Genomic DNA, 12,613 nt, shown 5'->3' with positions numbered 1-12,613 from the left:
GTATTTTTGAATGTGGTGAAGTCTTCCTGGGAGTGCGTTTTCTTCCAGCGCCGCTCTGCGGCCCTAGACACTTGCCGCAGTTTTTTAGTGAGGCTGTTGTGCCAGGGCTGTCTATTGATTCGTCTTGCTCTGCCGTTCACAAGGGGAGCGACTGAATCAATAGCTGATGTGAGAGTGGTGTAGTAGAAAGTGGTGGCACTGTTTGTGTCATTACACACAGAGGGATCTATTCCTATCTATTATATAGAGTCATTACACACAGAGGGATCTATTCCTATCTATTATATAGAGTCATTACACACAGAGGGATCTATTCCTATCTATTATATAGAGTCATTACACGCAGAGGGATCTATTCTTATTATATAGAGCCATTACACACAGAGGGATCTATTCCGATCTATTATATAGAGTCATTACACGCAGAGGGATCTATTCCCATCTATTATATAGAGTCATTACACACAGGGATCTATTCCTATTATATAGAGCCATTACACGCAGAGGGATCTATTCCTATTATATATAGAGTCATTACACGCAGAGGGATCTATTCCTATTATATATAGAGTCATTACACGCAGAGGGATCTATTCCTATCTATTATATAGAGTCATTACACACAGAGGGATCTATTCCTATTATATAGAGTCATTACACGCAGAGGGATCTATTCCTATTATATAGAGCCATTACACGCAGAGGGATCTATTCCTATCTATTATATATAGAGCCATTACACGCAGAGGGATCTATTCCTATCTATTATATATAGAGCCATTACACGCAAAGGGATCTATTCCTATCTATTATATATAGAGTCATTACACACAGGGATCTATTCCTATCTATTATATATAGAGTCATTACACGCAGAGGGATCTATTCCTATCTATTATATATAGAGTCATTACACACAGGGATCTATTCCTATCTATTATATATAGAGTCATTACACACAGGGATCTATTCCTATCTATTATATATAGAGTCATTACACACAGGGATCTATTCCTATCTATTATATATAGAGTCATTACACACAGGGATCTATTCCTATCTATTATATATAGAGTCATTACACACAGGGATCTATTCCTATCTATTATATATAGAGTCATTACACACAGGGATCTATTCCTATCTATTATATATAGAGTCATTACACACAGAGGGATCTATTCCTATCTATTATATATAGAGTCATTACACACAGAGGGATCTATTCCTATCTATTATATATAGAGTCATTACACACAGAGGGATCTATTCCTATCTATTATATATAGAGTCATTACACACAGGGATCTATTCCTATCTATTATATATAGAGTCATTACACACAGGGATCTATTCCTATCTATTATATATAGAGTCATTACACACAGGGATCTATTCCTATCTATTATATATAGAGTCATTACACACAGGGATCTATTCCTATCTATTATATATAGAGTCATTACACACAGGGATCTATTCCTATCTATTATATATAGAGTCATTACACACAGGGATCTATTCCTATCTATTATATATAGAGTCATTACACACAGGGATCTATTCCTATCTATTATATATAGAGTCATTACACACAGGGATCTATTCCTATCTATTATATATAGAGTCATTACACACAGGGATCTATTCCTATCTATTATATATAGAGTCATTACACACAGAGGGATCTATTCCTATCTATTATATATAGAGTCATTACACACAGGGATCTATTCCTATCTATTATATATAGAGTCATTACACACAGGGATCTATTCCTATCTATTATATATAGAGTCATTACACACAGAGGGATCTATTCCTATCTATTATATATAGAGTCATTACACACATGCTGTGAGGATATTCTTACGGTATCTATAGAGAAGCACTTGTACACACGCCTTCGTTATCTACACATTATCTCTCCCAAGGATACACACCATGTATATAACATGCAAACAATGCAGCTGCACGCCCCGGTGCCCCCCGCAGCCCTCACACCGGAGCCCGGAAGCCCCCCGCAGCCCTCACACCGGAGTCACCGGAGCCCGGAAGCCTCCCGCAGCCCTCACACCGGAGCCCGGAAGCCCCCCGCAGCCCTCACACCGGAGCCCGGAAGCCCCCCGCAGCCCTCACACCGGAGCCCGGAAGCCCCCCGCAGCCCTCACACCGGTGTGGCGTATTGACATGCGAGGAGGGTTAGTAAGTGACGGACACCCCGCCCCCAGCACCGTATAAATACGCCCGCCCGCGCCCTCAGTAGTACCTGCACCGGCATACTTGGCTTCCGGCAGCAGTTACACCACGTGACTCTGGACAAAGGCCCAGGCCGGTACAGGGAGACACGTGACAGCGGCTGCACGGACTTCCGCGGTATCAGTGGGTGGAGCCAAGTCAGTGACGTCCTCACGCTTTTACGTACTCTGCAAAGTGAAAGTTGAACGTATCATTCAACCGCCTCCTGGTGCCTGTCCGGTGTGTCCGGTGAGGAGCGCGGAGAGGCGGCCTCATCTACAGGATATGTGCGGGAATCTCCATAGTAACAGGCAGCACCTGCGACCTCTGTGGAGCTGCCCCTCGCCCTACCGCGACTCCTCCCCCGCACCCTAGCACGACTCCTCCCCTGCGCGCACCTCCTCCCCCATGCCAGAGTGCGACTCCTCCCCGCGCCCTAGCACGACTCCTCCCCTGCGCGCACCTCCTCCCCCATGCCAGAGTGCGACTCCTCCCCCGCGCCCTAGCACGACTCCTCCCCTGCGCGCACCTCCTCCCCCATGCCAGAGTGCGACTCCTCCCCCGCGCCCTAGCACAACTCCTCCCCTGCGCGCACCTCCTCCCCCATGCCAGAGTGCGACTCCTCCCCCGCGCCCTAGCACGACTCCTCCCCTGCGCGCACCTCCTCCCCCATGCCAGAGTGCGACTCCTCCCCCGCACCCTAGCACGACTCCTCCCCTGCGCGCACCTCCTCCCCCATGCCAGAGTGCGACTCCTCCCCCGCGCCCTAGCACGACTCCTCCCCTGCGCGCACCTCCTCCCCCATGCCAGAGTGCGACTCCTCCCCCGCACCCTAGCACGACTCCTCCCCTGCGCGCACCTTCTCCCCCATGCCAGAGTGCGACTCCTCCCCCGCACCCTAGCACGACTCCTCCCCTGCGCGCACCTCCTCCCCCATGCCAGAGTGCGACTCCTCCCCCGCACCCTAGCACGACTCCTCCCCTGCGCGCACCTCCTCCCCCATGCCAGAGTGCGACTCCTCCCCCGCACCCTAGCACGACTCCTCCCCTGCGCGCACCTCCTCCCCCATGCCAGAGTGCGACTCCTCCCCCGCACCCTAGCACGACTCCTCCCCTGCGCGCACCTCCTCCCCCATGCCAGAGTGCGACTCCTCCCCCGCACCCTAGCACGACTCCTCCCCTGCGCGCACCTCCTCCCCCATGCCAGAGTGCGACTCCTCCCCTGCGCGCACCTCCTCCCCCGCACCCGAGTGAGTCTCCTAACCCTAGCGCAACTCCTTTCGCCCAGTCTCCTTCCCCGCACCCGAGCGCGCCTCCTCCAACGCCAGACCGTCTCCTCCCCCGAGTCCAACCGCGACTCCTCCCCCACCTTCTCCCCCGAGTCCAAGTGCGACTCCTCCCCTGCGCCCTAGCTCACCTCCTCAGAGCGCGCCTCCTCCCCCGCCAGACCGTCACCTCCCCCGCCAGACCGTCTCCTCCCCCGCCAGACCGTCTCCTCCCCCGAGTCCAAGCGCGACTCTTCCCCCGAGTCCAAGCGCGACTCTTCCCCCGAGTCCAAGCGCGACTCTTCCCCCGAGTCTAAGCGCGACTCTTCCCCCGAGTCCCAGCACGACTCTTCCCCCGAGTCCAAGCGCGACTCCTCCCCTGCGCCCTAGCTCACCTCCTACGAGCGCAACTCCTCCCCCGTGCCCAAGCGCGCCTCCTCCCAAGTCCAAGCACACCTCCCCGAGCGCATCTCCTCCCCATCTCCTCCCCTGAGCATGCCTCCTCCCCCTGAACATGCCCGAGCGCGACTCCTCCCCCGCATCTTTCCCCCCGCGCACACCTCCTCCCTCATGCCCGAGCGTGACTCCTCCCCCAACTCCTTTCGCCCAGACCGTTTCCTTCCCACGTCCGAGCACGCCTCCTCTCTGGAGTCCAAGCGTGCCTCCTCCCCCAAGTCCAACCACAACTCTTCCCCCGCGCCCTAGCGCACCTTTTCCCCTGAGTCCAAGCGCGCCTCCTCCCCCAACCATCTCCTCCCATGAGCATGCCTCTTCCCCCTGAACGTGCCAGAGAGCGCCTCCTCCCCCAACCATCTCCTCCCATGAGCATGCCTCCTCCCCCTGAACGTGCCAGAGAGCGCCTCCTCCCCCGCATCTCTCCCCCCCCGCGCACACCTCCTCCCCCATGCCCGAGCGTGATTCCTCCCCCGCGCACACCTCCTCCCCCATGCCCGTGCGTGACTCTTCCCCCGGGCCCTAGTGCAACTCCTCCCCCCACTTTATTCACCCTGTGTAATGTAACAGTTTATCTGTGTTGTTTTCTCATTAACCCTTCAACTGCTGAAAGTCTTACAAAACTTCTCTGTGGACTGGTTCATGTCCCTTGTGTGTGCTGCACTTGTCTATTTCTGGTATGTGTGTAACTGCTCCTCACTGCTGGGGACATCTCTCCCAATCCTGGCCCTCCTCACCACATCCCACAGTCACTGCTAACCTCTATCCACAATCTATGACAAATTTCCACCAGTGTTCCAACTCCTTCACCCGGCCCATTCCCTCTAACGCGCGCTCTGCCTATAAGAAACTCTCCCTCCTCGGCATCACCCACTCTGACGCCGCCTCTTCCGGCTCCCCCCTCTGACGCCGCCTCTTCCGGCTCCCCCCTCTGACGCCGCCTCTCCCGGCTCACCCCCTCTCCCGGCTCCCCCCCTCTGACGCCGCCTCTCCCGGCTCCCCCCCTCTCCCGGCTCCCCCCCTCTGACGCCGCCTCTTCTGACGCACTTTCTTACGGTGATCTCCATCTCTCTTTCACACCCTCCCCCCCCTCTACCCCAGTAACAAGCATAGTGGAGGAGTTGGTTTTCTCCTGTCAGAAAAAATCCTTCACTACCCAATTCCACTGCCACACTCCAATACTCTCCTTTCTTTTGAGGTGCACTCCATCCACATCTATTTCCCCTCCAACTCTCAACTGGCTGTAATTTACCGCCGCCCTGGGCTGGGCATCATTTCACCACCTGGCTACTTTTCCTTTCCACTGACATCCCCACCATCATCATGGGCCACACGCTGGACCTCATCTTCACTCGCCTCTGTTCCCTATCTAACCTCTCTAACTCACCTCTCCCCCTGTCTGACCACAACTACTCACATTCTCTTCCCTCTCTTCTCCAAGTGTTAGGGTGAATTCTTAACCAGAGATCACTAGTTGCCTACTGCCTGGCCTAATTGGTGCGGACCAAGTGCATGCGTAAAGAACTCACACCAGACACAGGCGGATGTGAAATCTCTTCTTGATCACAGTAAAAATGGCAGCCAAAGAGCGCAGTACAGAACATGCGTCCTCTGATATAGGCTAGGGGCATACACAAGTTCAGATATGCACATTTAGTGGGACAGTTCATGGGCTAGCCAATGGGGAGATCTGTGTTGCTGTTGATGGGCAGGTCTGACTCCAGTGGATGAATTCATGGTGTCATCTTGTTAAGGTGAACTCTTAACCAGAGATCACTAGTTGCCTACTGCCTGGCCTAATTGTTGTGGGTCGAGTGCATCCTTGAAAAATGAGATCAGACACAGTCGGATATTCATCTTTCCTCGACAGAAGTCAGCCCATGCTCTGCTTTATTACAACTGAGCTTGCTCTGATATAACCTTGCAAAGGGGCATGTCCGGATGTGTTCATTGGTCAGTGGGTCGAACAATGTATTAGTCCATGAGCTGATTGGTAGGCGTCATTGTAGGCAGGTCTATGACATCATTGGATGGATCCATGGTGATGGTGATGGGAGGGACGTCATCTGGTGGATCCATGCTGGATGGTCTGGTCTGTAATGTCATCTGATCTTTGGGTTGATCTTCTCTTATATGGTATCTTCTTTCACCTGGACATTCCTTGCATTCCAGGCAAGGTGTGGAAAAACAGGCAATGTCAGCCACCTTTATATCTGTGTCATGTATATGATCTGAAACCTGAATTATGTAAGGCAAATCGACATATTTCCCACAATGCTCTATGTCCAGAGGTTAATTAAGTATTTCATCTTATGGCTCTCCTCAACAGTCCCCCCTAAATACTTTATTAACCTTCTGACCCTACCGTGGTCCTCTAACACATCAGCTCTAATGCTTTAACTGCAACTTTTTCATTTTGCTATCCGCTATACAAGCAATGCTAAGCCTTTGCCCCCGCTGGTACAGACTGTTAATCAGAGAGTTGATCACATCCCGCACACACAGTTCACAGAGGTAAAGGTAACTAGAACAGACTATTTAATGCTGACGAGCTCACTCAGATTTCGAGATTAATCGATTAGAAAGAGTAAGGCAATTGTAAGAATAAGCTTCTTACTGTTATGCTGCAGCTTTTAGCGTTACTGTTTCTGAAAGACTGATTCTCAGTCAATATCCGAGTGCTGTCCGCATCTTCGAGACTTTTCTACCTTAATACACCTAATTGTATCACAACACTAATGGATCTCTTCTTGTCTGGGGTCTATAATCTACCACCAGGAGGCCTTTAACAAGATTTCCCTTACACATGGATCCGATTACCTTCAGTAACACAGAGTAGCACTTTTACGGCTTCAAATACCAACAAATAAAACAATACCAGTTACCTACAAGTGTATGTTATCCTTAAAAAGTCACTTAAACCCTTAAAATAATTGATTGGTTCAGGTCAAATAATGTCTTTCCCACCATGAGCCCTTATTTGTGTAATGTTCCTGTACCCATTGTTCCCTTATGGTTATTTCCCATGTATCAACCCCAATCTAGAAATTCTCCATAAAGTTCTATGTGTGATAATCCAGCACTATGTGTGTTGTGACCCTCATTCTGCTGGTACGATGGACTCTTTACAGTGGTTGTTGTCTCCAGATGGGTTTTCCCTCAAGCTTCATGGAAGTCGCTGTGGTTGGGATAAGCTGGATCGGCCCACCTGATTCTGACTCATGGCTCATTCTGACTTGTCTTTTTAGGGTCGCCCAGTCTCCTGGCTGGAGACCACGTGCTCCTGACACTGATTTAGGATCTGGAATTGGAGGATACACATGTATAACACACTATATAGGCAGTTGTATACGGCTCGTACATCACTGGTCAGGATATCACACTGTATCTGCAGTATCTGTGAGAAATATAATCACGTTCTAGGTACTAAACCAAAAATATCTTATATAAAGATCTAATTATTAAAGGAAAACGAACATTTGTTACATGATTTGCAGCGTTCACCATTATCTTGGGGATCGTTACATGTTTATGTTATAATCATTAAAATTCCAAACAACATCCACCCATGTGACTATAGACACAATTAAATATTCCAATAAAGGAGGGGGCAGGGATTGGGGCAATAGCCCTAAACTCTCCCTACCTCGCAGCGGAGGTCGGCACCCTATAAGGTGAATTGGCGCCCCCGCTCACCGACGGCTCACCCTCCCTATCCCTACACTGCTAAGCTAATACGTGCCGCTAATGTCAGTGAGGGAATATAGAAACCGTGAGATACAGGGGATAAAGAGGCGTCAATATGCAATTATATATATCCAATTCATTCCCAAAGATTACATATTCACACTCTGTATTTACATAGCTGTTTGGTAGCTTAAATCAATATGATACAGCAAATTCAAGAACCAAACCCCAAAAGAAATTAAATATCTCACATGTATAACATGTACCCACTGTATAAATATAATAATAATAAGGCCAGGTAAAGTCATGAGGAGATCTCGTCCAATCACAGGCTCTCCGCTGTCCAATTCACACTCAGGCTAATAAAATAAATGCATATTTGTCAGACACTTAGCATGAAAGAAGCCCAACGTATTTCTCCCCTCTTCACAATGGCAGACGGGTTCATCAGGGGCACCCCCAGGTACTGACCTCTATAATGACCTGTGCTATAGAATATGTACTTTTTACCGCTTTTTAGGAACTCCATCTTTACATACCACCAGCACCATGAGTTTTTCAGCAGTAACGTTTTCCACACTGGATATGTTTCAGAGCAGACCTGAAAAGAAATTCACACAACACGCACAAAACTCATATAAACCTACTCATGGTAGATGTATATGACTAATCTGCAATCACCGGAGCAGTAGAGCGGATGAGGGGGTGTTGCTATGAGGTCTTTACAGTTTTTCTACCTTAATAGGCACACGTCTTACAAGACTGGAGGTGTCTGGCCACCTGGGTACTGAGTAGTGGTGCTGCCCATATCTTGTCCATCCCAACACCTTTGTCACATGGGTTACCTGGGCCATTATTGAGTAGAGCGCTCATGGCAGAGAAAGCTTACCGCCCTCTATCCACAGACCTTCCTCAGTCACTGGCTCCCTGCGTCTCACACTCCGTTCCTTGCTGAATCGCTATTCTGGCAGTGGCCATTTTGTTAGTAAATCTGTATGGAGCCCTTCAGTGGAGGACATGTTAACTAGCCTCTATAACACCGGCTCCCATTAACCTTCCTCTCTTGGAGGACATGTTAACTAGCCTCTATAACACCGGCTCCCATTAACCTGCCTCTCTTGGAGGACATGTTAACTAGCCTCTATAACACAGACTTCCGTTAACAAATTTGAGAGCTCGTGAAAAACACGTGCCTAACCTGACCAATTAAAACTTGCGCTTTATCTCTAGGCCTCTCGCCGAGTCATTCACTCTAGGCCTCGAGCCACAATTCTATTTAAATCTCCACCAGAACTGCAAAACATATGACAGGCAACAACCAAAAACCGTACTACATGGAGTGTCCTCCACGTTTCCAAACACCGCTCAAAAACTCACTTGCTATCCTAACTACCAGTCAATCTCCCCTCTAGACAAATACAGAAGAGACACCAGGCAACTGAATATGTGACAGTTCTTCCGCAATCAAATATGGCCAATAGCCGTGAGACCCGTCTGCCCGTCAACAGATACCCCAACAAACCGGACACAGTCAGGCAATCAGTGCCACACACCCCACCGAGACCACGGGAAGACTACAGATTATGAAAAATCAGCAGACCTACCATACTCTCGTTCGGAAGTGATCAGTTTCCTGGGGTGTCCAGCACGTCATGCCATTCCAGTTGCCGGTTCATCAGGATTTCAGGTGTCTACGTCTATTGGCTCCACGTTGGGCACCAATAATGTTAAGGTGAACTCTTAACCAGAGATCACTAGTTGCCTACTGCCTGGCCGAATTGGTGTGGGTCGAGTGCATGCTTGAAAAATGAGATCAGACACAGTCGGATATTCATCTTTCCTCGACAGAAGTCAGCCCATGCTCTGCTTTATTACAACTGAGCTTGCTCTGATATAACCTTGCAAAGGGGCATGTCCGGATGTGTTCATTGGTCAGTGGGTCGAACAATGTATTAGTCCATGAGCTGATTGGTAGGCGTCATTGTAGGCGGGTCTATGACATCATTGGATGGATCCATGGCGAAGGTGATGGGAGGGACGTCATCTGGTGAATCCATGCTGGATGGTCTGGTATGTAATGTCATCTGATCTTTGGGTTGATCTTCTCTTATATGGTATCTTCTTACACCTGGACATTCCTTGCATTCCAGGCAAGGTGTGGAGAAACAGGCAATGACAGCCACCTTTTATATCTGTGTCATGTATATGATCTGAAACCTGAATTATGTAAGGCAAATCGACATATTTCCCACAATGCTCTATGTCCAGAGGTTAATTAAGTATTTCATCTTATGGCTCTCCTCAACAATCTTATCTGTGGGCTGGTCCTCTAGCTTGGGCAGGGGTCTTTTCCTTGTATAGTGGTCTTCTTACATCTGGACATTCCTTGCATTCCAGCCAAGGTGTGGAGAACAGGAAATGTCAGCCATCTTCAAATCTGTGTTATGTGTATGATCTCAAACCTGAATTATGTAAGGTAAATCGACATATTTCCCACAATAACTTTGTCAAGAGGTTAATTAAGTATTTGATCTAATGGCTCTCCTCAACACAAGTACACCCCCCCCCCTCCACAAACTTTCATACCCACGCAGAAATCTTTACACCTTGATTTACACTAACTTTCTCAGTCCCTTCTGCCTCTTGCAGACATTGCTTCTTTACATGATGCAGATGCTACTGGCATGTTATATAACACAATTTCTGCAGCTCTTGAATCAGCCACCCCCCCCCTCCCCCTCACCCCTCATACATACCAAAACCTGCACAATTAACAGGCAACTTTGGCACACGAGTCAGACTAAAGAACCGAGATGGACTTCCAGGATTGCTGAGCGCAGATGGAAGAGGTCTCATTTCACCAAGCACTTCATCATATACAAACAGTCCCTGAACACTTTCAGGTCTGCTAAACAAGAATGCGGTTCTGCACTACCTTGCTGAGCTCTTTGCGGTGCCAGGGAGGAGTGAGCTGGTCGGTTCCTTCCGTTATGTGGGTCTCCGGTGCATGTGGAAAGAATTCAGATAAAGTTTACAAGCATCTATAGGAGTAGAAAGTCCACGGCACATCCAGTGAGTTTCCCAAAAGTGCTTTATTTTAATTCCATGTGTGCATTAAAAAAGCGGGCAGAGAACCGGGTGCAGGTCTCCATATGACTGTTTCGTACCTCTTGGTACTTCGATGACTCCACCTTTTAAGTCTGCACTCACTGCTGCAAAACAAACCTACTTCTCATATCCTCTCTATCTCACAATCCAAAACAGCTATTCAACACTTTCAATTATCTCCTCCGTCCCCCGGCACCACCTCCCTCTCCTCTCCTCCGTCCCCCAGCACCACCTCCCTCTCCTCTCCTCCGTCCCCCAGCACCACCTCCCTCTCTTCTCCTCCGTCCCCCAGCACCACCTCCCTCTCTTCTCCTCCGTCCCCCGGCACCATCTCCCTCTCCTCTCCTCCGTCCACCAGCACCACCTCCCTCTCTTCTCATCTCAGCTGAAGACTTTGCCGCTTTCTTGAAGCAGATTGAGAACATCAGACCAGGCTTTGGCCCGCAATCACCACGGCCCCTCATCATAGCTACTCAGCCCTCTTCCTCCAAATCCAGCTTCTCCCCCATGACCCCCATCTTTCCACTCTATTCTCAAGATCACATCTCACCACCTGTGCACTCGACCCGCTCCCATCCCACCTCATCCCCAATCTCACCACAGTCCTCATCCCAGCCCTAACCCATCTCTTCAACCTATCACTAACAACTGGTATCTTCCCTTCATGCTTTAACATGCCTCCATCATACCGATTCTCAAAAAGCCCTCACTTCCCCCTTCCTGTGTGTCAAACTCCCCATATCACTTTCCCAAAACTACTGGAACAGCATGTCCATCTTGAACTGCCCTCCCACCTCTCCTCCTGCTCCATTTTTGACCGGCTACAATCTGTCTGCCCTAATTAAAGTCACCAATGACCTACTAACCGCCAAAGCCAAGCGACACTACTCTGTCATCCTCCTCCTGGACCTGTCCTCTGCCTTTGACACAGTAGACCATTCCCTTCTACTACAGATTCTCATTCCTGGGCATCGCAGATTTGGCGCTATCTTGGATCTCCTCATACCTAACCGACCAAACTCTCACGGTCTCTCACTCTAACACCACTTCCACATCTCGCCCCCTATCTGTTGGTGTCCCCCAAGGTTCCGTTCTGGGACCCCTGCTTTTCTCCATCTACACCTTCGGCCTGGGACAGGTGATAGAGGACCACGGCTTTCAGTATCACTTCTATACTGATGATACGTAGATCTACCTCTCTGGACCTGACATCTCCCTACTGTTAGGGTGAACTCTTAACCAGAGATCACTAGTTGCCTACTGCCTGGCCTAATTGGTATAGACCAAGTGCATGCGTAAAAGAATTCACACCAGACACAGTCGGATATGAAATCTCTTCTTGGTCACAGTAAAAATGGCAGCCAAAGAGAGAGAGAGAAGAAGCATGCATCCTCTTGATATAGGCTAGGGGCATACACAAGTTCAGATATGCCCATTTAGTGGGACAGTTCATGGTCTAGCCAATGGGGAGATCTGTGTTGCTGTTGATGGGCAGGTCTGACTTCAGTGGATGAAACCATGGTGATGGGAGGGAAGTCATCTGGTAAATCCATGCTGATGGTAGGGTCTGTGATGTCATCGGGGCCATCTTGGCTTCCTCTTAAGAGAGACTGGCTTATGTATAGAGAATTGATTTAATTGAACACACTTCTGACAGTGCTCTATGTCCAGAGGTTAATCAAGTATTTCATCTTATGGCTCTCCTCAACACTACTAACCAGAATCCCACAATGTCTGTCTGCTATTTCATCCTTTTTCTCTGCTCGATTTCTAAAACTGAACATGGACAAAACAGAATTCATTATCTCTCCTCCTCACTCAACTCTCCACCTGACCTATCCATCAAAGTAAGTGGCTGCTCAC

General features: G+C 49.2%; 1 protein-coding gene across 2 annotated transcripts in view; it reads right to left on the bottom strand.

Annotated features, from left to right (window-relative positions):
- The window catches only part of MATCAP1 (microtubule associated tyrosine carboxypeptidase 1), a 109,634-nt gene extending 107,127 nt beyond the window's left edge, over positions 1–2,507 (bottom strand). The window contains exon 1 of one of the 2 annotated variants that reach the window (XM_075326285.1): positions 2,426–2,507. The gene's annotated coding sequence lies outside the window, so the exon portion shown is untranslated. Of the gene's footprint in view, positions 1–2,269; positions 2,397–2,425 lie in introns of those variants that run through there. The other variant, XM_075326284.1, reaches the window with a different exon arrangement.
- Between the last annotated feature and the right edge of the window lie 10,106 nt (positions 2,508–12,613).

This window comes from Anomaloglossus baeobatrachus, chromosome 10, assembly GCF_048569485.1.
Source record: "Anomaloglossus baeobatrachus isolate aAnoBae1 chromosome 10, aAnoBae1.hap1, whole genome shotgun sequence".
Taxonomy (NCBI): Eukaryota; Metazoa; Chordata; class Amphibia; order Anura; family Aromobatidae; genus Anomaloglossus; species Anomaloglossus baeobatrachus.
This window is presented reverse-complemented; position numbering and strand designations above follow the sequence as displayed.